Source organism: Grampus griseus, assembly GCF_964374135.1.
Source record: "Grampus griseus genome assembly, chromosome: 7".
Taxonomy (NCBI): Eukaryota; Metazoa; Chordata; class Mammalia; order Artiodactyla; family Delphinidae; genus Grampus; species Grampus griseus.
The window spans coordinates 32,125,987-32,151,962 of NC_139001.1; the positions used below are offsets into that span (position 1 = coordinate 32,125,987).

Consider the following 25,976-nt stretch of genomic DNA (forward strand, 5'->3'; position numbering starts at 1 on the left):
AGACTGCCTTTGCTTTTATGTTTCTAGGAATATACCCAACACACGGTAAGCCCTCAATAAAAGCTTTTTTTTTTTTTTCTGAATGAATATCCAGGTCTAGGTAGACCTAGATTAGAGTGAGAGAAGTTCAGGTAAAGCCAAAAATCCAAAGGGAATCATCTATGATAATTCTTTGTTCTGTATGACACTCTAGGAGTAGACATTTCTGTGTGATAAAAATCGGCATGCAGATGATTTGTTCTTCAGTTGCTCTACGGCTTAGAGAATGCTGGAGGAAAAAGGTTTTTCTCCCCCTTCCTGGAGCCTCAAGGAAAGAAACAGGCACACATCTTCACATTACCCTGAGAGCTAATAACTTTTTTGGTTGGCCTTCCATGCATGCAGTTTTCATGTCCCTGATTCTATGAACCATGATATAGAGACATGGATTATCAGTGGCAGGTGCACGTTTCTTCCTCTAGAATAAGTGTAAAGAAATATGATCTAGCTAAGGAACATTCTAAACAAGGACTGATATTTAATTAAAGATCCCTTTGGAAAGAAAAAAAAAAAGATCCCTTTGGACAATACTTAAAGGAAAGAACGTTTTTGTTACACAAATAAAAGCATAAAATATAAATAGGAAAGACGGTAAAAAATATTGAGGAAAAAAATCTTTCACTTAGAGTTTTGACAAATATTCTACATGGATAGCCCTTCAAATACAAAAATGCATGAGAGGCCCTTGTGGTTTCCCATTATTTGTTGTGGTAACAGCAAAGAATCTCTGGAGTGTATATATATATATACATGTATATACACACACACACATACTACTCATTCTACATTACCATCATATTCTAATTAGAACTTTTACTTAGCATTGTCATCACAGGCATAAATGTACCCAAAACTGGAGCAGAGGAACAGAGAATATGAAATCTCCAGACAAAATGGAAACCTATGTTTCCCTTTGTCAACTCGTGCGTTTCTGGGGAAAAAAACCCCAAACAAACAGTAATGATACAGTAAAAGTTATCACAGAGGTTGCAAATACATCAGTGAAGAAACTACTGGTAGTGACTTGCCTTTTGCTCTTTACCAAATTATTTTAGAGAAAAAAAAATCAATGAATGAGTTAAACGTAAATGAGAGGAGACTTCCTACAAATCACACAGTGATTCTTCTTACAATGCAATTGTAACTATCTAAACTACATTGTCATCAACATTTTTTAAGGGAGAATCAAGCTCTCCAAGGACAAAATTACTACTGAAATTTCCTAAGTTTATCAACCGGCCTATATTACTGGTGCTCATACTTCTAACATTTTTCCTACTGGTATTAGTAAACCAGTAGGAAAAATGTGTTAGTAAATGTGAACAATGGAATGTATTCCATGCATTTCTTTTCCTCATGTCTCTGATCTTGGACTTTTCCTTCTCAGTCAGAATGTCTGACTGATACCAAGTGCTTTTACACTAAGGCTTCAGGCAAAAAATTCTCAGTCAGCTAAGCAAGCCTGGGCAATCTGACGCTGTGGGAGGATGAGGCTTTCAAGATATTTGTTCATGGCCTCCTCGAGTATTTTCCTCTTTTCACAACCTATCCTAAATTCAGAAAGGTAGTAAGGCCCCGTGCTTCTTTGCCTCGAGGGAGTATTCACATGTCCAAAGGAGGAAAGCAGAACTTGCCTGCAAGATACTTCCCTTGTTGGTATTTGCAAGTGCCTAACCCCTCCAGAAGTCTCTGCTGGATCTCCTGAAGGAAAAAGAGAAGTGGGTTTGCCTCGGAGGGGAAAAGGCATTTTCCTTGAGGAAAATGAGAAATGTCTGTGCACTCTGCCCTCTTTTCCCTTTGAGTAGCCTGAGGATGTGACCACACATTTCCAGCTCATCAAAGACTCAAGTACCCAAGGGTTGAATGAAAGCAACGAAGTGCTGAATCTGAAGGACTCCGAACTAAGGCAGTGGGCGAGTCCCGGAAGGGACCTCCCCAGGGCTTGGAGGCTATGTGAGGCCTCTGTACTTCCTTGGCAGGGGGTAGGGAATCACGGGGGAGGGGAGCCCCAGGAATGAATGAGGTTGAATTTCTTACATTGTGGAAAGGGAGACTCCAAGTCAAAATTAATTCAAGAAAGCCAAGAAATGTGATATTTTTGCACATTAGTTTGAGGACTAAGATTTATAGCCAGAACAATTGAATATGGCTGCTAAAAAGCACAGAAAGGAAGATATACCGCCTCCTCCTACTGAAAAAGGGTAGTGATCCCTTCCACCAACAGCTGATATTCTTTAGAAAAAACCCAGTTGTGCTTACTGTGGTGAACCATACATAAGAACTAGCTGTGTTCATTTGAGAATGTGATCTTGAAAAATACATATGAAGCATTTGGTGTACCCATGTGCATTTAAATATACAATCCTATATCATTGCTCAAATCTTCCCCATTCATTCAAATAAGTATTTCCTTCCTCTTACTCATTTGTTCCCTGAGCTCAGACAGCATTTGTTCCCTGAGCACATTCCCTGTTATGTGTTCCCACGTACCCTTTTACTTGCCTTTAATAATACTCAGTGCCCAACTTCTGCACTAGACTGGAAAGGCCATAAGAGAAAGGGTTTGGAAAGGAATTATATTTTCTGGAAGACTGGCATCCCCATTGTTTGTTCAACTTGTAAAATACAGTGTAATGATGAGAAGAGTGAATAAAAATACTAACTACTTTCATCCATGAAGGGAAGCATTGATGTCAGTATGGCTTTTTTTTGTTTGTTTCTTCAAAATTAAGGCCGAAATGGATTGCTGATATAGAAAAGGAAAGGGGAAATTTGTTCCAAGTACTTTCAGTTACTTATGGAGGACAGTTAGGTATTCTCCCTAATATTGGTTTATAGTGAGTAAATAAAGCCACAAAACAATGTTCATGGCTTCAAATTTAATTTATTTTCAATGAGACTATGATCCTTAGAGGATTTTTCTGTTTGGAATCTTTTGTTTTTAATGAGGCTATTTTTAAGAGCAGTTTTAGGCTTACAAAAAGTTTAATTGTAAGGTACAGAATTCCCATACATTCCCCTTTACCACCTCCCCACTGCCCATTGCCTTATTATTAACATCTTGCGTTAGTGTGGTACTTTTGTTACAATCCATATTGATGCATTATTGGGTTTTTTAAAATATTTATTATTTGGCTGCGCTGGGTCTTAGTTGCAGCGTTTGGGATCTTTGGTTGAGGTATGTGGGATCTAGTGAACCCGGGCTGCCTGCATTGAGAACAGAGTGTTCACCACTGGACCACTAGGGAAGTCCCTTGACACATTATAGTTAACTAAAGTCCATAGTTTACGTTAGGGTTTACTCTTTGTATTATACATCATATGGGTTTTGACAAATGTATAGTGACATGTATCCACCATTATAGTATCATACAGAATAGTTATACCTCCCTAAAAATGCCCTGTGTTCCTACTCACTCCTCCCTCCCCCTGGAATCACTTTTTAGCCTGGCGATGGGTATAGATGGGTATATCATTGGTGCTTTTCTGTTCCTGATGGACAGTTCTATACAGAATTGGGCTCTGTTTTGTGTTCATGTTAGAATTATTGGGAGAAGGGTGTCATTGTCCAGGTAGAGAATATTGTCTAGAGGCTTTAATACCTGATTTGGACTTTAAATTTACACTTCCACTTGAGGCAAAAAAAAAAAAAAAGGCAGAAAAAGAGTTACATCTGAACATAGTTAAGTTTTCCCTTGGAAGAAGGCAGATGAATAAATCAGGCAAAGTTTTTAACTTATCCCTGTATGTATTTGGAGCAAGACATTCTCCTTCCATGGAGAAAACAGTAAAAGTATCTGCATACATAGCTATAATATTTAAATGTCATAAAAAATTTTTTCTCCTCTCTTTAAGATTAGTCTCATAAAATAGACCCTTACAGTTATTAAGAATTTTTTGTGGTCATCTTACTCAACTCCTTGCCTTTAGAAATACATTCTACAAAGTTCAGAATTCATTTCATTGTTTGACATCCTTATAGTGAAAAACCTATCCAGGCACACCTAAATTTCATTTTGTGATTAGATGCTTATTCCCTGCCTCAGTCTTAACTCCCAGAGAGGGAGAACCCTACCTTCTGTATAGCAAATTTTCACAAATGTCATGATTGTTGTTAGGTTTCCTTCCATTTTTTTTTTTTCTCATGGCTAAATGATTCTGGCTTCTTCACCTTTTCCCATCAGGTCTTACTTCCCATTCTTAAATTATCTTCATGGAAATGATGAGAAAACACGCAACATAAAGATGACAACTTAGTGTCCTGAAACTGTCCTCCAACGTACCAGACCATTTCTAACATAAATATTCTCTGTGTCCACTGTGCTTTCTTCCAAAAAGGACTGCACCTTAATATTGCTGAGCTTTTGCTTAACGTGTAATTTAATCAACCAACATGAACAGCTAGCTCTACTTGTAAAACATAGATGGCTCTTGTCCTCATGGGGTTTATCATTTATCTGGAGTCATCCTGAACCATAAAAAGTGGACATAGGTGTTGAATGCAGACCTTGCATGTTATAAACATTCAGAGAAGGAAGGCTTCCCTGGCTAATTTGGGGGGTATTTCATGGAGTTTCCTAGAAGTAGCTGGGAAGGTTGGACAGAATTTGGATGGAAAGGGACGGGAGGTGAAAACAGTGCAGACAAGGAGAAAAACAAGTGCAAAGCCACAAAAGCGAACATCATAAAGTGAGTAAGGAAAGATGAGAAGGCCAGCCAGAGCGAAGCAATGTTGAGAAGTGGGGCAGAGACAGTGGGGGCTGGTGAACAGCTTTGAAGTCAGTCAGAGGAGCTAATTTGAGACAGTAACAGGCAACAGGGAATTGTTGCAGGCTTAAAAACATTCCTAACTATTTTAACCCAACTCTTTTGTTACAAATGGTAGAAACAGCCAGTTTGGGCAGAAGGAGAAATCTAGTGATTTATAGATCCAAACCTAGGTAAGGAGACGAATACAGCTCTCTGGTCCTCAGACACCTCCAACCAAGGATGCAAATACCATTTAGGATGGTAAATTAGGATTTACCCTCTCTGTTTTCCTCATCTCTGCTTTGCTCTCATGTTTCTATGATATTAGAATCATAGTCACCAAAATTTTCTTGTTTGCCTTTCCCATCAGAGAACTGACTTTTTCTCCTAATTCTAGGTAAAAGAAAAGAAGAACAAAAAAAAAAAAATGCTGGAACTGCCTCTGGTTATCCCAGTAGGATCACACGCTCTCACCTGTAACCCAGGTAAAGAGGTACCATGGTTGGCAGCAATCCTTAGAGCTGCACAGTTGAGCTGGAGGCTGTGTTGGGAGGAGTAGTTCCCAAAGAAAGATCGTATCTCCAGAAGAAGAAAAGAGGACAGGGCAGGAAATAGCAAGTGTCCTGTATAGTGACATTTACTGTTTCTGTCATCATTCTCTATGAATAAAAAAGTAATGCAAGATTCTTTTGAAAACTGGGAATATATTGATCAAGCACAATGAAGTACAAATTAAAATCACTTGAAGTTCTTAATGTAGAGATAATCAACCTGTTAACATCTGGGTTAGACAGAATAATGCCACCCCCCAAAAAAGATATCCACGTCCTAATTCCCAGAACTTGTGAATATGTTACTTTACATGGCAAAAAAGATGTGCAGATGTCATGAAATTAAGGATATTGAGATGGAAAAATGTTTCTGAATTATCTAGATGGGCTCAATGTAATCATAATGGTGCTTATAAAAGGGAGGCAGGAGGGTTAGTATCAGAAAGAGAGAGAGATTAGAAAGATGCTATTCTGCTGGCTTTGAAGATGGAGGATGGGTCCATGAGCTAAGGAATGCAGGCAGCCTATAGAAGCTAGAAAAGGCTAAATAAAAATAGATTCTCCCCAGAGCATCCAGAAGGGATGCAGCTCTGTCCGCACCTTGATTTTAGCCGGCTGAGACTGATTTTGGACTTCTGATCTCCAACACTTTAAGTTAATAACTTTGTGTTGTTTAAAGTAACTGAGTTTATGGTAATTTGTTACAGCAGCAATAGGAAACCAATACAATGGATATGTATGTAATACAGTGGATGTAAATGTATACATGTATGTCTGTCGGTTGGGGTTTTCTGTTTTCAACCAAATCAGGATCATACAGTACTTGATGTTTTGTGATTTGTGTTTTTCAAAATAAAAATATTGTAATTGGGGGGGCTGTTTTTAACAGAAAAATGATACAGTGAAAAGGGTCCTGGTAGTACTAGAGATTGGGTCAGAATATTATGCAGGGTGTTTCAAAGGGAGAAGAGAGAAGCCAGTGGGAGATAACCTGCAGACTTTTGCAAAACCCTAGTTTGAGACGATGAAAATCTTGAGAGGGATGGTAGCAAAAAGAACAGTGAAGGGACAATTAGAGACATTTGAAAAGCATGACTGATGAAAATCAGTGACAGCACTTCGGTGATGTCATGTTCTTTGGCATAGACTTGCCTCAAGGCACATAACTGAACAAATGTTCTAGTGATCAGCTATTCATCTGTTTGCTTTGTTTGTTTTTCCATGACATATTTTTCAAATGACTTTTCCCAAGTGGTTCAAAGAATCATACAAATATGACATTGAGGCAGCAAAGGGAGAGAGTCATTTCTTAACTCACTCATCAATTCCCTAGATGAATTATCAAAGAAAAAAAGTGTTAAATGATAAATATATAATAGTAGGAGAATCTAAGTTGTTTTTGGTAAAATAACAGGACTCTGATACTTCTAATTGTTCCCCAAAAAGCACATTTTGCCTATGCAGTGCATATATACATTTTGACCACAAAGTCTAAAAACCTAGATAATGTTTTATTTTTTTACGGATTGAACACCCCTGATTACTTCTGAGATGCAAATCATCTGAAGCAAAGAACCACAGATGGATGTGCAGGGGTTAATGGAAAGACCACATTAATATACCACGATCATTGCAATTTTTCATAGTGCACTGAATTATACATAGCTAACGAGGAACAACACATTAAACATATCATGGAATGCCACTGAACACATCATGTTTAATAATATCAATAAACCATTTATTATATGTATAATATCAATATATATGTATGTGTGTGTGTTTCCAGTCTTTATTTGCTGTTTCCAGTCTTTATGGCCACTAGGTGTATATGTATTTACCTCTTCAGCCTGGATTTCTCATCTTCGATGCAGTCCCTTCAATTCAACCAATATTTATTGGGTAGCTGCTATGTACTGAATTGTGTCCCCCTCCTGCCCAAATTCATATGTTGAAGCCCTAATCATCCCCTCATCTGGAATGCTTTCCCCTCTTTATGGTGGCAACTCTAGACCTGGCAATACCCCACACTAAAGACATACTTGATGGAAGTTCACAGTCTGTCCTGTTCTTTGTCATTGCAATCATTTTTGGAGACAGGGTCTTTATAGAGGTAATGAAGTTAAAATAGGATCTTTAGAATGTATCTTAATCCAATATTCCTGGTGTCCTTGTAAAAAGAGGAAACTAGGACATAGACAGAGAGAGATGACCATTTGAAAGCACAGCAAGAAAGGAGCTGTCTGCCAAACAAGGAGAGGCCTCAGAAGAAACCAAGCCTGCCGACACCTTGATCTCAGCCTCCTGGACCTCTAGCCTCCAGAACTGTGAGAAAATAAATATCTGCTGCTTAAGCCACCCAGTCTGTGGCACTTTATAATGGTAGCCCTAGGAACTAATACAGCAATCTACTATGAGTTAGACACTGTGACAAAAGACAGAGACTAGATATGCGCCAATAGAAAAGACACAGTTGTTAGCCTGGAGGACAATCTAGTTCTTGATTTCCAGCAACCTAAACACCAGATCCACTTGAATATCTCACCATTATGTACTTCAGATGCCACTTGTCCAAAACTGTGGCTTCCCTTGTAGGGAACAGGCTTTACTTTCTAGAGTACAGAAGGGTTCTAGCTCTTCCCTGTGGCCTCCCTCAGCACAGTGCCTCGAACCTGAGAGGCACTCAGTATCTATCTGTTGCTGTAGCAATGATATCAGTCCTCTGCTTTCAGCATTCTTCCAGCCTAGAAATCCTGGAGTCATCTTGCACTCTTCCTCTCCTTCACACCTTTGTCCACTCTGTTACCTAGGCTTGTCAGTTTCTCCAAGTGTATTTTAGTTTCCCTCCTTTCTCATTCCTCGTCACTTCACATGTGGATTAACACAACCAGCTCTCCAATTGTTTCTCTTACTCCAACCTATTTTTCAAAATGTTGCCAGATGTTTCTCATTCATCCCTCTCATCCTTTAATTTGACAAACATTGCTGAACTTTTCTACAAACAAGATGCTATGCAAGGCGCTGGAGAAAACACACATGTGAATAAGACATAGTCTCTGCCCTTTGATGAACTCATGGTCTTTTGGAGGAGTCAGACACATGTGCAAAACTTCCAGTACCAATATGCAAAGTTTGGGGAAGCACATAGTTGCAGCAAATAACATTTTTCCAGAGGAACTGGGGATAAAGGAGGAGACATTAGAACCGTAATGAACAGGAGCAGGACAGACAGAGAAAGGGGACAGGACATTCCAGACAGAGAAAATTCATAATGACAAAGGCTCAGAGTTGGGGACATGGCTGGCACATTCAAGAACAGACTTGATTACTTCCTCTACTGCACGGTTTCCCAAATCTACTGCTTGGTCACCAAGGGCCTTCATAATCCATCTTTCTTTCATCTCATTCTTCCTAGATAGACCTCTTCAGCTCTAATAAAACCATTTTCCCCATTGTTTACTAAAAATAACCTGCTTCTTTCTGCTTGATGTATTTGTTACACCACCCACACACCTGGAATGCTTTTGCCTCTTTACAGTGCAACTCTAGACCTGGCAATACCCCACACTAAAGGAATACTTGATGGAAGATCACGGTCTGCCCTGTCCTTTCCCATTGCAGACATTTTTGTGATGGGCATAACTTTTTAGTTTACTATTAGGCACTAAAGACAAGTCATTCGCTTTCAGTTAGTATGTGTAGCTAACACTGTAGTGGTAGTTTAGTTATTGAGCTCGAAAGCTGGCTTAGCACTCTGTAACATGTGTGTAATCAGAATTTCTGAGCTCCAGTTGGTTGAATTCATTTGTGGTCTGATTGTGGACGTCAGAACACTCACAAGGGAGCAGGTTATGATAACTGTTCTTGCACAATAGTTGGTGTTTGTTCTAGGCAAATATCTGGGCATGTCCAGTTCTACAGATTTTATAGATAAAATGCCCCCCAAATGAACTACTCTTTAAAAATATCTACTGTAACTTCAAAAATATATATTACAAAGTATATGTAATACTCTATTTACTATATATTTATATTATATAGGGCATGTAAATCCTACATGTATGAAAGAAGCAGAAACACCTTTATAGGCAAAGATCAAGTGTTCTGCAGTTGTTAATGTTTGACTGGTACGGGTGAGATGTACCTAGGATGGGCCATGCGAGGCTCTTGCCTCACCCTATAATCTCCCCTTGGCTTTCAGATTCTGAGTACCAGCTAAGTCTCACTTCTTCCGTGAAGTCATCTTAACCTGCTCCAACCCCAGTCATTTCTCTCTTCTCATAACTCCTATTGTACTGTATCTGTATCTGAGCTGAGTTTTTCGTTGTTTGCTGGTTATTTCATGTGTTCTTGCCTTGTCTCATCAACAGTTTCTTGAATGCAGAAATCCTTTTTAAAATTAAAATTAACTTTTTTAAAATCGATTTTATTTATTTATTTTTGGCTGCGCTGGGTCTTCGTTGCTGTGCGCGGGCTTTCTCTAGTTGCAGCGAGTGGGGGCCACTCTTCATTGCGGTGCGTGGGCTTCTCATCGTGGTGGCTTCTCTTGCGGAGCACGGGCTCTAGGCGTACGGGCTTCAGTAGTTGCGGCACGTGGGCTCAGCAGTTGTGGCTCATGGTTCTAGAGCACAGGCTCAGTAGTTGTGGTGCACGGGCTTAGTTGCTCTGCGGCATGTGGGATCTTCCCGGACTGGGGCTCGAACCCATGTCCCCTGCATCGGCAGGCGGACTCTCAACCACTGCGCCACCAGGGAAGCCCCACACATGGGTTCGAGCCCCGGTCCAGGAAGATCCCACATGCCACGGAGCGGCTGGGCCCGTGAGCCATGGCCACTGAGCCTGTGCATCCGGAGCCTGTGCTCCGCAACGGGAGAGGCCACAACAGTGAGAGGCCCACGTACCGCAAAAAAAAAAAAAAAAAAAAAAAAAAAAAAACACTTTGTGTGTTATCTTCAACATTTTGTTTTAGAGATTTATCTTCATAAATATTGATTTAGTTCATTCATTTTAATTGCCAATTAAAGAAAACACATTCATCATTAAAAGATAAATAAAAGAAAGTACCATAATCATACCACTCTGCAATAAACATTTTTGTCTTCCTGTTGTATTTCCTTCTAGATTTTTCCTATATATTTTTTCATGAGTTCATATTGTATATAGTGTTTGTAATTTTTTATTGATTAACATATTGTGAACACGTTTTCATATCAAAAATGATTCTTTTAGAAATCATCATTTTCATAAACTCATTGCTGGATATTTAGGGGATTTCAAATTATTTGCTATCATCCCATAATATCCTAACTGATGTTTTGTTCTTACTCCTTGGAATAAACTCATAGAAGAGAAACTGTTTGATCAAAGAGATGCACATTTTAAAGTATTTTATCTAGTGTTAGACTACCCTCCAGAAAAAGGTTGTAACAGTTTATATTCCCACCTGCAGGATATGAGAGTGTGTTTCTTTGCATCCTCGCCAACAATGGGTGGGGTCATTTTAGAAAATCAGAGACTATTTCTTATATTTCTCTAGTACTCCTTAAAGTGATTCAACAGAACTGGGGACACAGTGGACACTAAGGAAAGAGTTCTGATATATTAATTAATAAGTAGTGTTCTTCCCACTACTTATAACTACTGATTTAAGTAAAAAATTATTCATTATGATTTTGATGGTCCTTGGTCTGCCTACTATAAATTAATACAGCATTTAGAAATGAAACAAATACTTTATGAATTACTGAATCATAAATTAGTGATAACTAGTTTCAAAGGTAATGTCTATAGAAACTACTCTTAAAATGAAAGCTGTCCTATCGTTCTAAGAAGTCTCTTGGGAACAAACAATTCATCTCATTTTTCTAAGAATAGGAAGTACTAAAACTTCTTCTCTGGGAAATAGGACTGTGAAATTAGGATATAAAAACCTTCCCATCCATCAGCTATTAGAGTTTTAAGAATCAGGGAAATTGTGCCAGAGAGGAAGTCAAAACCTCGTGTAGATTTTCATAGTCTCAGCATATTTTAGAACCTGTCCTTTCCTTCAGTATGAAGCGGGGGAAATCAACACTAAAATTTCTGGGGAGAGTTTTAATATTTCTATCCATTTGTGAAAGTTCGTTTTATTTAAAGCTACCTCAGGGCTAGTGCAGATAGATGGATGTCCTATTTATTGTTAGGTGATTTCATTCTACAAGGCTCCTGCTGAATTATCAGAAAGATCATACTAAGGTAATAATTGGCTCCACTTTTTCCAATGTACAAATCTTTTCATCTTACGTAGAGTAGTAATCATTCAAATTAGCATAGCTTTAAAAATTACTGATTTGAAACTTCATTTAAATGGATATATCTTATAATTCTTTTACAGTATCTTTCTCTCCAGGCTTGGTTGAAGGTACTGGAATGTGTTTGTACCTTATAAAGCATTATGCAGTGCAAAGAACATGTGAGTGGGGTCAGAAGATATGAATTCTAACCCAATATCTTCCAGCAATGCCTATTTAACTTTAGGCAAGTCACTTCAGCTCGAGGGTCCATAGTCTTCTCTACTATAAACCAAAAATCTGGCTTAGGTCAGCATTCCCCATGGTGTGTTCTATGGAACACATGTCCTATGAGATATTCCATTGAAAAGAGTGTTTCATGGTCGAATGCATTTGGGAAACGCTGCGAATTTCTAAGCTGACAGTTACCTCTTAGAAATTCACAGTTCATATTAACATAGTAAAACTACTGAAAACCCTTCTCGTTTAGAAACCTGTCGAACTTTAACATTTCTCATTTATTTGATTAAAGGGAATTGTTACTTTTTTGGAATCACACCTACTAAAATCCTGTGAAACTACAGTTCCAAGAACACACTTTGGTAAATGATGGATTAAGATCCTTTGAGATGCCTGGATGTGTATTACTACTCTTTCTCATACAGGTATTCAGCCAGTCCCCTGAAACCTGCTCTTCCTTCTGGGGTCTTCATTTCAGCGAAAGCCACCACTGCCATCCAGTCTGTCTCCCAAACCAGAATCCTGAGGGTCATCCCAAGTGTCTCCTTCTTATTCACTCCCTCGTATCCAATCATATATCAAATCCTGTAGATTCCACCTCCTTATTATTTCTCCCATCTAGTCCCTCCTCCCCATTTCACTGCCTCTGCTTTTATGGAGACTGGCGACATGTCTCTTCTGGGCTGTTGCCATCACCTCCTAGTTTACTCTTGCCCCCAGTCTGGTTTCCCTGGTCTCCAAAACACAAACCCAGGTGGGGCTTAAAATACTGCAAAGATTTTATTTTTATTTATTAATTATTAATTAAAATACTTCAAAGATTTTTTGTATTATTTATTATTTCCCAAAGTATCAAGTTCAAACTCCTTAGTTTAGCACATGAGCCCCTTTGTTGATGAGATCCTTCTACCTTTTCCGCCCACCACTTTGACCCTTCTCTGTACGCATCCTTACAAAATGGAACTACATGTAGAGCCTCCAAGGCATGGTGCTCTTTGGTGCCTGTGTACCTGCCCTTGTCTGGAATGCCTGTTTTCTCCTTCTTCACCTGGCTAGCTCCTCTCTGTCCCTGAACATTCAGTTCAAGAATCCCCTCCCCCGAGGGAGGCTTTCCGACCTGGGAAATGGACTCCATATTCCAATTGTGATTTCTTTGCCACCTTTACTCACTAGACGGTGCACTTTTTGAGGGCAGGAGCCATCTTGTCTTGTGTTTCTTGTCTTTGCATTCCTAGGCCTTAGTTGAAGCTCAATAAACCCTTGTTAAATAAATGAATGATTTTATGGTTTAAAGGAACTGATGAGAACCCACTCACTTTTCTCAGTGGCTGAAAGTGACTGTTTTCTAATTAGCCTTGACCAACCTGAGCACTGAGAGGAGAGAGAGTTAGCTTCCCTGGTGGTGCAGTGGTTAAGAATCCGCCTGCCAATGCAGGGGACACGGGTTTGAGCCCTGGTCCGAGAAGATCCCACATGCCATGGAGCAGCTAAGGCCGTGCACCACAATTACTGGGCCTGTGTTCTAGAGCCCACAAGCCACAACTACTGAGCCCGTGTGCCACAACTACTGAAGCCTGCGTTCCTAGAGCCCGTGCTCCACAGCAAGGGAAGGCAACGCAATGAGAAGTCCGCGCACCGCAAGGAAGAGTAGCCCCATATCACCGCAACTAGAGACAGCACATGGGTAGCAATGAAGACCCAACACAGCCAAAAAAATAAATAAATAAAATAAATTAAAATAAATAAATAAATAAAAACACTCAATGGTCTATTTTTTAAAGGTTTCGATGAAGTGAATATCTTCCCTGTGCAGTTATCACACAGCCTTGTTATATAGAATTTGATGAGAATACAGAGTTACTATGTTTTGCACTCAGGTATGTATAATTCCAACAAACCTGGTCATGAGGGATACAGGGTGAGAAGCTATAGAAACATTTGTATGAATTATCACTTAAAATGTTTAAAGCTTTTGTTAATTTATTGTGCAAGGTACTATGCTAGACATTATGGCAGATATAAGGATGAATAAACTATTGTATTACATTCATTAGAAAAGATTATAATTTATTGAAATAATTATAATTAGAGGTAATGAATGATGAATTCCACAAGAAAGGAACAGAAGGCTATAGGAATTGGTTAGCAGCAGCAGCATCTTCATTTATATGAGATAACATTATTCTACACAAGAATATTGAAGCGCTTTCTAGACTTAAAATACAAAACTGCAGTTATGTTTCTAAAGTACAGATATCTCAAGTGTGAAATGCAACTAGTAACTGTATTGTATGGTTCTAAATACCAGTTTGAAACAGATTATGTACCAGTTTGGAACAGATTGTGCAAGAGAGACCAAACCACTTCAAAGTCCTCAAGAATATCTGAAAGAAGGAATGTAATTAACCAATCCAGGATTTGGCCCCAGGACAGAGAAATGAACACTCTGGTTCTTAGAAAGGGAGCCAGGATCTCAAAAATGTACAGTAAATTTTTTGTGAAAATTCCAGATACAGATACTCTTACTTAGCAAGCAGATGGGAAGACATGGAAAAGGAATATTCACTGCAACAAATTTCAGGTCACACTCCGGATTTGTTAATTGTTTCAATGCTGTCAACAAATTTGCTTTGCATGTAGCCAGGCAAAAATGATTTAATTCTAGTTTTTTCTTCCTTTGATCAACTTTAGAAGGTCAAAATAAAGATATAAATTAAAATTTAAGTCCAAGTCAAGCCTACATCAAATTAAGCAGCATCTGAGTAACTTAGAGCTTGGTGATAAAGAATAAAGGTGCTATCACCTTACTCCTAAACCATTTCAATAAGGGGTGTGTGTGTGTGACAGAAATTAAGAACGCAAGATAAGCAAATTGCAAAGCTAAAAAATAATCGAAGATAATTGAAATGTCCAATTTCTAAAAGCTTCCTAAAATAGTGCATGAAACTGCAGAGAGAGTCATTGGCCAGAATGTGATTTCCTAAAAAAGGCCTCACACTGCAACAACGGTCAGTTTAAGTGCCTAAGGCCCCATCTGAGGGTTGCTGGAGTCCTGGAATACTCCAGCAGGAAGGTGCACGCATACAAGTCCTTGACAGACGTGCTCAAGGCTTCACTGTGTCCCAGGGCCCTCGGAGAGAGGCCGCTGGACCTGCTTCCAAGGAAAAGCGAGCAGGGGTGGAACAGCACCGTAATTTTCCTCCCTCACTCATTCATTCTCCGATTCACTGGTTCCTGGAGGCGGTTCCCAGGGACGCGCTGAGGAAAGGCGGAGCGCGGGCGGCCCCCGCTGGGTGCGGTCGGGCGCCTGGGGCTGGGGGTGAGCCTGGCGGGCCAGGGGGCGCGGACCGCGGGCGCCCGGGAGGGGCGGGCTCGGCTGCCTGCGCCGGAAGTGAGTGGCGGGTGGCGGGTGGCGGGTGGCGGGCGGGAGTGGGGGGAGCGAGCGGTCAGACTCCAGTCGGTCAGCCCGGCGGCCGCCCTGCCCTCAGCCCCGCCTTCTGCGTCTCGGCCGGACGCGGCTTCATTCGGATCCGCAGCCGCTGGGCGCTGCGGCCGCCCCGCCCGCCGCGCGCTCCGCCCAGCCCCCGCCGCCGCTGCCAGGGCGGTCGGTCAGTCAGTCAGTCACGGAGCGCGCGGCGCGGGAGCTGCGGACCTTCGCGGCGTCTCCGGAGAAGGAGCGCCGCACCTGGGGAGGAGGCGGCGGCGGCGGCTGGACGAGCGCGAGCGGCGGCTGCCCAGCCCGGGGCCGCCCCGGAGCCGGGCCCGCCGGAGGACCGAGCCGTTGCCACGGTGAGTGCTCAGCCTCGCTCTCGGGCCCGGCCGGGCGCAGGGTTGGGAAGCGCTGCCGTCGCTCCCGCCTCCATTTTCCCGGCGCCCGGCCCCGCCATCCGGGCGCGTTGCGGACGGCCGAGCCTGGGGCGGGGTCGCGGCCGCGGCCGAGGCCGGGGCCGGGGCTGGTCGGACCTTGCCCGTCAGGCGGCCGGCCGGTGTTTGGGGGTCTGCGGGGCCTGGGCTGTACCCTGCGCCCCTGGGGGCCGCGACAGAGGGAGACAATGAGATGCAGGGCCGCCTGGGGAGGGTGCGGTTGGGCTTCTCCGACCCGGCACCGGGGACTGGTGGCCCGGGACCGCGGGAAGGAAAGGACTGTTCCCCCGACTAGCCACAGAAACCAGTGATTCGGTGTCTGGGGTTCCTCGGGTTTCAGTGCTCCCCATCTTTCGTAAATGAGTTCAGTGCAGAGATTTAGGAAGGCGGGGCACCTTCTGTGTCTTCTTTCTAATTAAGCAGGCTGAGTAATTGCTCCATTGCTTTTGAGCCCATCTCTTCTGCGTCTGTTTGCATTCCCGCCGGAAATCCAAACTGCAGTTCATGCGGGGGGGGGAGGGGGGGAGAAGGAAGGCAGTGTAATAGCATTAGGATGCCTTCGTTTTAAGACGGTTTGAAAGATGTGGTTAATAATTCAGGCGGAGTCTTAGGGTGTCCCCGCGGTGTGAGCTGGAAACTGCGTAAGTCATTGCTTGTAAGCATGAAGACGTGGCTTAGTATGAAATAAGAGCTTTGGGGAAGGGTGTAAGCGTTACATCAAATGTGACTTGTTTGTGTGTATCTCATATATTCTGTGGGAAGGGCAATTGGGGAAATCTGAGCGAACTGAACGGTTCACTTAGCCTCCAGATAAGGGTTGGTGTTGTCGGCAGCATTTGTCTTGGTGATGTGGAGAGCTGCCTCTGTGTGTGAAGTCCGCGGTAAAGGAACAGTAAAGGTAACCAACCGGCTAGGGATGGGGCGTGATGGGGTTATTAAAATGGTAGTAGTGAGTCCGTAGGAATATTAAATTCAGCAAGTATTTATGGAATACCTACTATCTGTTAGGCAGGGTGGGGGATATAAAGTGAACAAGAATGCAGCGTATAGCGGTGGAAAGAGCTCTTTGAAGCCAGGGAAACCAGGGGCGCCGTAAGCACTGGAATTGGCTGGTAGTGTGACGTTGGATAAGCTGTTGAACTCTCAACAGTACGGTTCTCTGTCAGTAAAATGGGAATAACTAAGACCACCTGCTTACCTCCCGAGATGGCTGTCAAAGGATTAAATGAGATAATGTATGCAAAATGCCTAGCACCTTGCAGGGCACCACGGCGTTTTTAACAAATGTTAATTCCTTTTCTCTCTAGCCTACTGCTTCTGAGATTTTCTTGGGGGAAGGTGGGAGAAGTGAATGTAGGTAATTGTAATGCAATGCATTATATAATAAAATGTTGAAGGAGAGGTGCAAAATGGGGAAGTGAAGAGGCGAGGGAATAATTCTAAATTGGGAGCACTGGGGGAAAATTCATGGAAGCTGTGGCATTTAAGTGGAACCTTTAAGGATGGGTAGGATTTCAGCTGATGTAGATGGGCAGGGTGAGGACATTCCTAGTAGAGGTGGAGGAATTGAGGAACAGCAATGGGGGAAGGGCAAAATTAGAGACACTCAAAGGCTTTTTAGCTCTTGTTGAGTCTGACCTTCAAAGATTGTCTCTGTTATTTTGCTTTCTGTGTTGTGAATTTACCAGAAACCAGATTTAGTATATTCAAGTAAGTACAGAAATGTCTACAAAGCTCAATACATGATTTTTTGGATAAGACATTTTGTGGTATTTGGACTGCTTCTCTCTCCTGTTTGAATTTAATAAAGAATTATTTGTAGCTAGTTCCTTGTGATGAATAATAGTTCTATTTGGCAGAAAAAGCCGCTGATATTGTCAGTCAGAGGTCTTACTAAGATTATATAGTGAGTAACTGGCTGAAAGATATGGAGTAGTGGGCACATATTGGGTGTGTCTCAAACTCTTGATCAGTATTGTTTGTTTTCACAAATATTTTAACACTTAATTTTCAGAAGAGGTGTTTTTAACCATTGTCTTGTCTTTGAAAAGAATTAAAATGGCTTTTCTTTTGGTTTTGCTACCTTTTGGTTCCCATCCCATGCATAATTATTTATTAGATGAGCATGGTGGATGGCTATCACAATATCATTCACAGATACTTGGACACACATTATAAAATCTCATGACTTTGCCTTGGTTCTGAAGTAGTTGAATGTCAACATTAGTATTGTTGATCTCAAACACTTATTTTAGGAAAATTAATATTAGCAAAACAAGATATATGACCTCAAGCAAATCACTTTTCTTGGACTCTCAATTCCTTTACCTATAAAGTGAGAAATTTGGGTTAAATCACTGGTTTTCAATCTGTGTTTTACTGAACTCTAGAACTCTGAAGAGGACTTTCAGAGGTTCTCCAGGTGTTTTGAGTTTAATTGCATTAAAATTGTGTTTTAAACCCAGAATAATAAAAAGCAACTACTTTTTGAGATGCACTATTTTAAGTGCTTTACATGTATTGACTTATTTCATCCTTGCTATAATCCTGTGATGTAGGTTCTGTTAATATGTGAAAAAACAGGCACAGACTACAGAGCTATAAAGTGGCAGAGCTGGGTTTGAAAGCAGGCAGCATAACTCTTAAGCTTGTGTTCTTAACTACATTCCTATATTGGCCACCATAATAAATAACACGCAATTTTTTTTATTGTGGTAAAATATACAACATAAAATTTACCATTTTAACCATTTTTAATTGTACAGTTCAGTGGTATTAAGTACATTCACATAGTTGTGCAGCCATCATCACTATCCATCTCTAGAACTTTTTCATCCTCTCAAACTGAAACTACCCATTAAACATTAACTTCCCACCCCCTTTCCCTCTGGCCCCTGGTAACCACTTTTCTACTTTGTCTCTGTGATTTTGACTACTCTAGATACTTCATATAAATGGGATCATGCAATATTTGTTTTTGCCTTTTATCTGGCTTATTTCACTTAGCACAGTATCTTTTTTTTGAATATCAAATTTATTTTTATTTTGGGGGGGCATAATTAAACCTTTTATTTTATTATTTTTCTTAACATCTTTATTGGCGTATAATTGCTTTACAATGGTGTGTTAGTTTCTGCTTTATAACAAAGTGAATCAGTTATACATATACATATATCCCCATATCCCCTCCCTCTTACATCTCCCTCCCACTCTCCCTATCCCACCCCTCTAGGTGGTCACAAAGCACTGAGCTGATCTCCCTGTAGCACAGTATCTTTAAGATTCATCCATGTTGCAGCATGAATCAGAGTTTCATTACTTTTTAAGGCTGAGTAATATTTCATTGTATGTGTATATACCACATTTTGTTTATTCATCTGTAGATGGACATTTGGTTGTTTCCACCTCTTAGCTGTTGTAATACTGCTCTGAACATTGATGTACACATATCTACTCAGGTCCCTGCTTTCACTTCATTTGGGTATATACCCAGAAGTGGAATTGCTGGATCATATGGTAATTCTGTGTTGGATTTTTGAGGAACTGCCACACCGTTTTCTACAGCAGCTGCAGCATTTTACACATTTGCAGCTGCAGCCAGCACAAGGGTTTCAGTTTCTCCACATCCTCACCTCAACACTTGTCATTTTCTGTGTTTTTGATAATAGCCATCCTAATGAGTGTGAAGTGGTATCTCATTGTGGTTTTGATTTGTATTTTTCTAATGATTAGGGATGTGGAGCATCTTTTCATGTACTTGTTGGCCATTTGTGTATCTTCTTTGTAGAAATGTCTATCCAAGTCCTTTGCCAATTTAAAAGATCGGGTTGTTTTGCTGTTGTTGAGTTGTGGCAATTCTTTATATACTCTAGATATTAATCTCAGATCCATGATTTACAAATATTTTCTCTTATTCTGTGGGTTGCCTTTTTACTCTGTTGATAGTGTCCTTTGATGTATAAAAGTTTTTCATTTTAATGATGTCCACTTGATCTATTTTTTCTTTTGTTGCCTGTGCTTTTGGTGTCCAGGAAATCATTGCCAAATCCAACGTCATGAAGCTTTTCCCCTGTATTTTCTTCGAAGAGCTTTATAGTTTTCGCTATTATATTTAGCTCTTTGATCCATTTTGAGTTAATACTTGCATACGGTTTTAGGTAAGGGTACAACTTCATCCTTTTGGTTGTGGATATCCAGTTTTTCCAGCACCATTTTTGAAGGAACTGTCCTTTCCACATTGAATGGTCTTGGCACCCTCTTGTACATATATATAAAATTTTCTCACATTGAAAACAGTAGTGCTGCATTGGTTACACTTGCTTAATTGGGGGGGGGGAAGCATTCCTTAGAATGAAGCTTCTTTTACTATCTCTGATTATTTGTGAATTTTAAATGGGTAAGGAAAGTTGTAGTTTGCAGTAAGTTTTTTAAAAATTCAGTCCTGTGCATGTCTATTCATATAGAATTGTCTAAACAGTACATTACTATGGCATATAAACTGCGTTTGGTTAAATGACAGGCAAGACTCAAGCCCATTCCTTTGGGGGTATACTCATCCTGTGTAAGTCAATTTGTTTAGTAACAAATGAACATGTAACACTAAGTCCTGATATCATGTTACAGTATAGATGTTTTATAGCTCATTGCAAGTTTTAGGTTTTTCTTGTTTGCCTTGTAAGCAGTTTTTAGATATTGTTACTAACTCATTTTGAAAAGAAAATTCTTATTTAAAAAATTTCTCAAATCAATTTAATTGAAACATATCCTGAGACTGCAAAAGAAACCATTAAAAGCTACTAAGAAAACAAAGCAAGTGCTGCTACCTACTTGCAACTACTTATCTGAGTGAAATAAAAACAAAACTTTACAGAAATAAATGGGTTGTTTAGGTGTCAAGACTAACATCTCTAACCCTCATTTGTCTCTTTGAGTTTTTAATAAATTATATTTGAACATAAAATGGTATTAGCAGTGCTTTTGCAGTTATATATATTTGCCATGCTGCGTAAGATTTCTTCTGGAAAAGTTTTGTTGTGAAATATTAGAAACCCCTCAGATTATATGATGTCTACACTTCATCCTGTGCTCTTAATCACTGTCATTTTAAGATATAGTATTTACCACACTTTGGGGCAGATGTCTTAAAATACATCACTCAGGGCTTCCCTGGTGGCGCAGTGGTTGAGAGTCCGCCTGCCGATGCAGGGGACACGGGTTTGTGCCCCTGTCTGGGAAGATACCACATGCCGCAGAGCGGCTGGGCCCGTGAGCCATGGCCGCTGAGCCTGCGCGTCCGGAGCCTGCGCTCCGCAACAGTGAGAGGCCCGTGTACCGCAAAAAAACAAATCAAAACAAAAACATCACTCATAACTTATAAATTGACTTTTTAAAAAGCATATGTTCTGCTATTCATAAAATATATATTGTTACTCTGCTTTAGGCAGAGTTACGCATAATGGAGAAATCAAAGAAATAGGTATATCTCCCCTCCAAAATAGAGAGGATACTAGTTTAAGTGCAGGATACAAGGAATCAGTAGAGAATGTAATTTAAGGGAGCAGAGTGTAAAAAGAAACAGAAGAGACTGGTGTTTGTTAGACTTGGAAAAGAAGAGACAAGTCATCCCTTTACATGAGAAGAAAAGCAAGATTGCGTGGCCCATAATTGATGTCTTGTCATTTGTGTAGCTCTAAAAATGTAAGCCCCCTGGTGAAGAATGGTGAAATCTGGAGAAAATTAGAACTGTGAACATATTGAATAGGCCCAAATATTGTAGAATTACAATAGTAAGTACAGTTTTTAAATTGTACTTGAAAATTGAATGCTTTTTTGGAAATCACTTTTAGAATGATCTTACTAAGTTTGATATGTTTGAAGAAGAGTGTTAGCTAAGTCAGTACAGCAAAATAACTAGCAGTGTGACTTGAAAATACAATATATTCTTTATGTATCCCAGACTGTATGTGCCTCTATCCATGGTTCCAAGCATAGTTTATTTTCCCTAATTTTTCTAGTCAAAATTCTACTCATCCTTTGAGTCCCAGTTCCATTGCCACACACCTTTGTGAAGCTGTTTGATACTAAGTAGAATTCATTGCCTTCCTCTTCATTCCTCTAGACCTTACTTGATTTTCCCTATATTGTAAATAATTGTATACTGTCTTAAATCCCCGATTCTGGAGTATTGGATCTAGTTTTACTCATCTGAAGTCTCTCAGTCCCTTAAATATAATAGAAGTGCAATAAAAACGGTTTTAACGAGGACTTCCGTGGTGGCGCAGTGGTTAAGAATCCGCCTGCCAATGCACGGGACACAGGTTCAAGCCCTGGTCCGGGAAGATCCCACATGCCGCGGAGCAACTAAGCCCGTGTGCCACAACTACTGAGCCTGCGCTCTAGAGCCCAGGAGCCACAACTACTGAGCCCGCGTGCCACAACTACTGAAAAGCCCGTGTGCCTAGAGCCCACGCTCCGCAACAAGAGAAGCCACCACAATGAGAAGCCTGCACACCGCAACGAAGAGTAGCCCTCGCTCGCTGCAACTACAGAAAGCCCGCATGCAGCAACGAAGACCCAACACAGCCCTAAATAAATAAATAAATAAAGGTTTTAATGAAAGCCATCATTTGAAGAATTCTTTATGGTTGGTGTTACATCTCCTGAAAGAATCCATAAAAATCTAATAATGTTTATTTTATTTATAAAGAACAATTCTTTCTCGCCTTATTTGGTTTATTTTATAATGTAACAAATGACTTTAGAGACTTGTGAAGGGAATCAGTGATCCTCTTTATCTGTGAATAGAGTTCTTTATAAATGTTAGTAATGGCTCAAAAACCTTTTTGTTTACCCTAAGTTTTTTAAATAAATATTTGTTTTTTAAAGCAAGCGTAATGAATACAGTGCATTATGTTTGAAAAATCTTGGTTGTACTGCTTAGTAATACAGAAATTCCAAAGTCTGGATCTTAAATTTGTTTATTTTGGTACTTGGTTTTAATGCTTGTCTTAGCTAAAAGGCAGCTCATGCAGGGACACGTACCCCAAAAGAATAACTGCCTCTTTGGCTATACTTTCTAAATGGAGATACTCATTGTTGAATTTCTGTCCATCAATTATGCAGATTTGGCTAGCAGAGTTTGCCCTTTCTATACAAACCAATGTGAGGATTTGCATTTATATGTTTTTAATAAATGTATTCAAAATCCAGGGAAACTACGTATGGAAGGCATTTAAAGAATTAGAAAATGGTTTTTCTGTGTTTAGAGTGTGCAGGTATGAGTATTCAAGATGACACACATTGACTTCTTTTGAAATACAGTTATTTTCTTACTAAAAAAATGCTTCATTTACCTTTAAGGTACACGTAGATTAACTATGTTTTTGTTTTTAAAAACAACTGCTAGGTAGCGTACTGCTAACCGTCACTGATCACAGAAAGTCAGCAAATTTAGACTTTGTGTGTGTATGTGTGAAAGATAAATGCTTAACTCATCTTTAAATTTGACAACTCTTTTAAAATACTTTGCCATGAGACAACCAGTAAACCTGTTTGGTATAAAATATTTAACTGGTCACTCCTCAACTACATCAGCAACATTCTGTAACACTTGGTGCTGTTTCTGCTTCAGCTTGTCTTTTGCGGCAGTAGTTGCATTTGAGGTTAAACCTTACTTCCCCTGCCCCAACTTTCTTTTGTTGAGGTCAAAGCAGCTGCTTCATGAAGGATTAGATAATACAGTTTTTCCATAAAATATTGTTTCTATAAAGGAAATCATTTACTGTAAGAATATGTCTTCCCTGGAACACCAGTCTCTTGTAGTAATTTGCAAAAAGGTGCGTTCTTTATTTCATTTTTTTTTTTTTTTTTTTTTTTTTTGCGGTACGCGGGCCTCTCACTGTTGTGGCCTCTCCCGTTGCGGAGCGCAGGCTCCGGACGCACAGGCTCAGCGGCCATGGCTCACGGGCCCAGCCGCTCCGCGGCATGTGGGATCTTCCCGGACCGGGACACGAACCTGTGTCCCCTGCATCAGCAGGCGGACTCTCAACCACTGTGCCACCAGGGAAGCCCCTTTATTTCATTTTTGAAAAAGATTCCAGCAAATACTATCACTCTTCCCTCCAAATATTTAGAATCATTTAGTACCAGAACACTTAGACTACTTTATATATATGATGTGTGACTGTCTGACAGGTGGCCATAATGAAGAGGCCAGTGTCGTTTTCTATGATAAGGATACACATGTATTATATTGTATTACATTATATGGTACTTAAAATACATATGTGTATTAAGATAAAGATTAACTAGAACTCCTAATATGTTGTTCTTATACCCTAATGGATCATCACTCATACTTCCTGGGTTATAATCACCTCCATTTTGGAAATCGCTATACAAGCTTATTGAAGTACTGTTGATAATAATGAACCTTTTATATCAAGTTCCATTTCATAGTGTATAATATACTTGTATGAAGCCATCTTAAAAATAAAGCACTTGGGACAAGACATTCTGATTTTCTTACTAATTAGAAAGAAATGTTTGTGGAAGAAAAATAGATAAATTTCAACAAAGTGAGACCTTAATAAAATTTATTCTTTTAAAAAATTTTATTTATTTATTTATTTATTTATTTATGGCTGTGTTGGGTCTTCATTGCTGTGCACGGGCTTTCTCTAGTTGCGGCGAGCGGGGGCTACTCTTCGTTGCGGTGCGCGGGCTTCTCATTGCGGTGGCTTCTCTTGTTGTGGAGCACGGGCTCTAGGCGAGCAGGCACGCAGGCTTCAGTAGTTGTGGCACGTGGGCTCTAGAATTCAGGCTCAGTAGTTGTGGCGCAGGGGCTTAGTTGCTCCGCCTCATGTGGGATCTTCCCGGACCAGGGCTCTAACTCGTGTCCCCTGCATTGGCAGGCGGATTCTTAACCACTGCGCCATCGGGAAGCCCAATAAAATTTATTCTTTACCACAATTGAAGTTATTAGCTTATTTTAGAATCTTCAGTTTGGATTTTGCATTATGCTTTCAGGAATTAGGGTGAATTAAAAGTACCCATTTAAAATTTAATTTAGTAATTCAGTAGTGTTGATAGACACAATTTTTCCATGCCCATAGTGAGCATTTTTTTCCTTGAAACTCTAGCAAGATAGAAAACGTTTCCATGACTCTACCCTTTACCTTTCCCTTTCTTCTCTACTTCTGCAACTGCAGCCACAGTTGCTTCATCACAGATATATTTTGCCTGTTCTAGAATTTTGTATTAGTTGAATCATATGTATGTGTTCCTTTGTCTCTGACTTCTTGCCCTCAGCATGATGTTTTTAGATCCATCCATGTTATTGCTTGTATCAGTAGTTTGTTTCTTTTTATTGTGGAGTAATATATGCAATTGTACGAATATTGAATGTACCATAGATTTGTTTATCCAGTTTCCTTTTGGTGGGCACCTGGACTGTTTCCAATTTGGGACTACTGTGAAGAAAACTGCCATGAATATTTTTGTACAAGTGTTTTTGTGGACAAATGTTTCATTTCTCTTGGATAAAGGAGTGGAATTGCTAGGTCATACGTAGATGTTCCTCTTTTTAAAGACTTGTATTTGAAGAACAATATACACATGTATCATAAACGTACACTTCTACAACCTGAATACTCCTGTGTAACCAGAACATAGATGAAAAAGAAAATTACCAGTGTGCCAGAAACCCTCCTCATATTTGCTTTTCTATACGACTGCCCTGTCATGGGTAGCCACTGCCTTGACTCCTTACTCTAATTTTGCTGTAAAGTCTTTTGGTTTGCTTGTTTCTTTAAATTTTTTTTCTAATTTATTGAGGTATAATTTCCACATAATAAACTGCACGCATTAAAGGATACTGTTTGATAAGTTTTCATACACCTGTTAAGCTATCACTGCAAACAAGGTAGGGAACATATTCATCATCCCCCAGTTTCTTCACATCCCTTTGCCAGTCATGCTCCCCTCCACCTCTGTCTCCGTGCAACCTGTCACTGTAGATTAGTTTGAATTTTCTAGAATTTGATGTATGGAATCATACAGTGTTCTCTTTCAGTCGTTCTCTCTCTCTAGTCTGGTTTATTTTTATGCAGAATAATGATTTTTTTAACAAGTCTATACAAAAGTCTTTATTTTAACATTAAAAAGAAAGAATCACATATTCTTTCTCACAGCTTTACCAGACTGAACCATCCGATAAGTTACATGCACACAGGGACTTGGCAGATTATTGCACAGCTTTTCAACG

General features: G+C 40.1%; 1 protein-coding gene across 2 annotated transcripts in view; it reads left to right on the forward strand.

Annotated features, from left to right (window-relative positions):
• The first annotated feature begins 15,569 nt into the window (after positions 1–15,569).
• RAPH1 (Ras association (RalGDS/AF-6) and pleckstrin homology domains 1) overlaps positions 15,570–25,976 on the forward strand; it is a 97,283-nt gene continuing 86,876 nt past the window's right edge. For both annotated transcript variants that reach the window (XM_082657661.1, XM_082657662.1), the window contains exon 1: positions 15,570–15,637. The gene's annotated coding sequence lies outside the window, so the exon portion shown is untranslated. The remainder of the gene's footprint in view (positions 15,638–25,976) is intronic.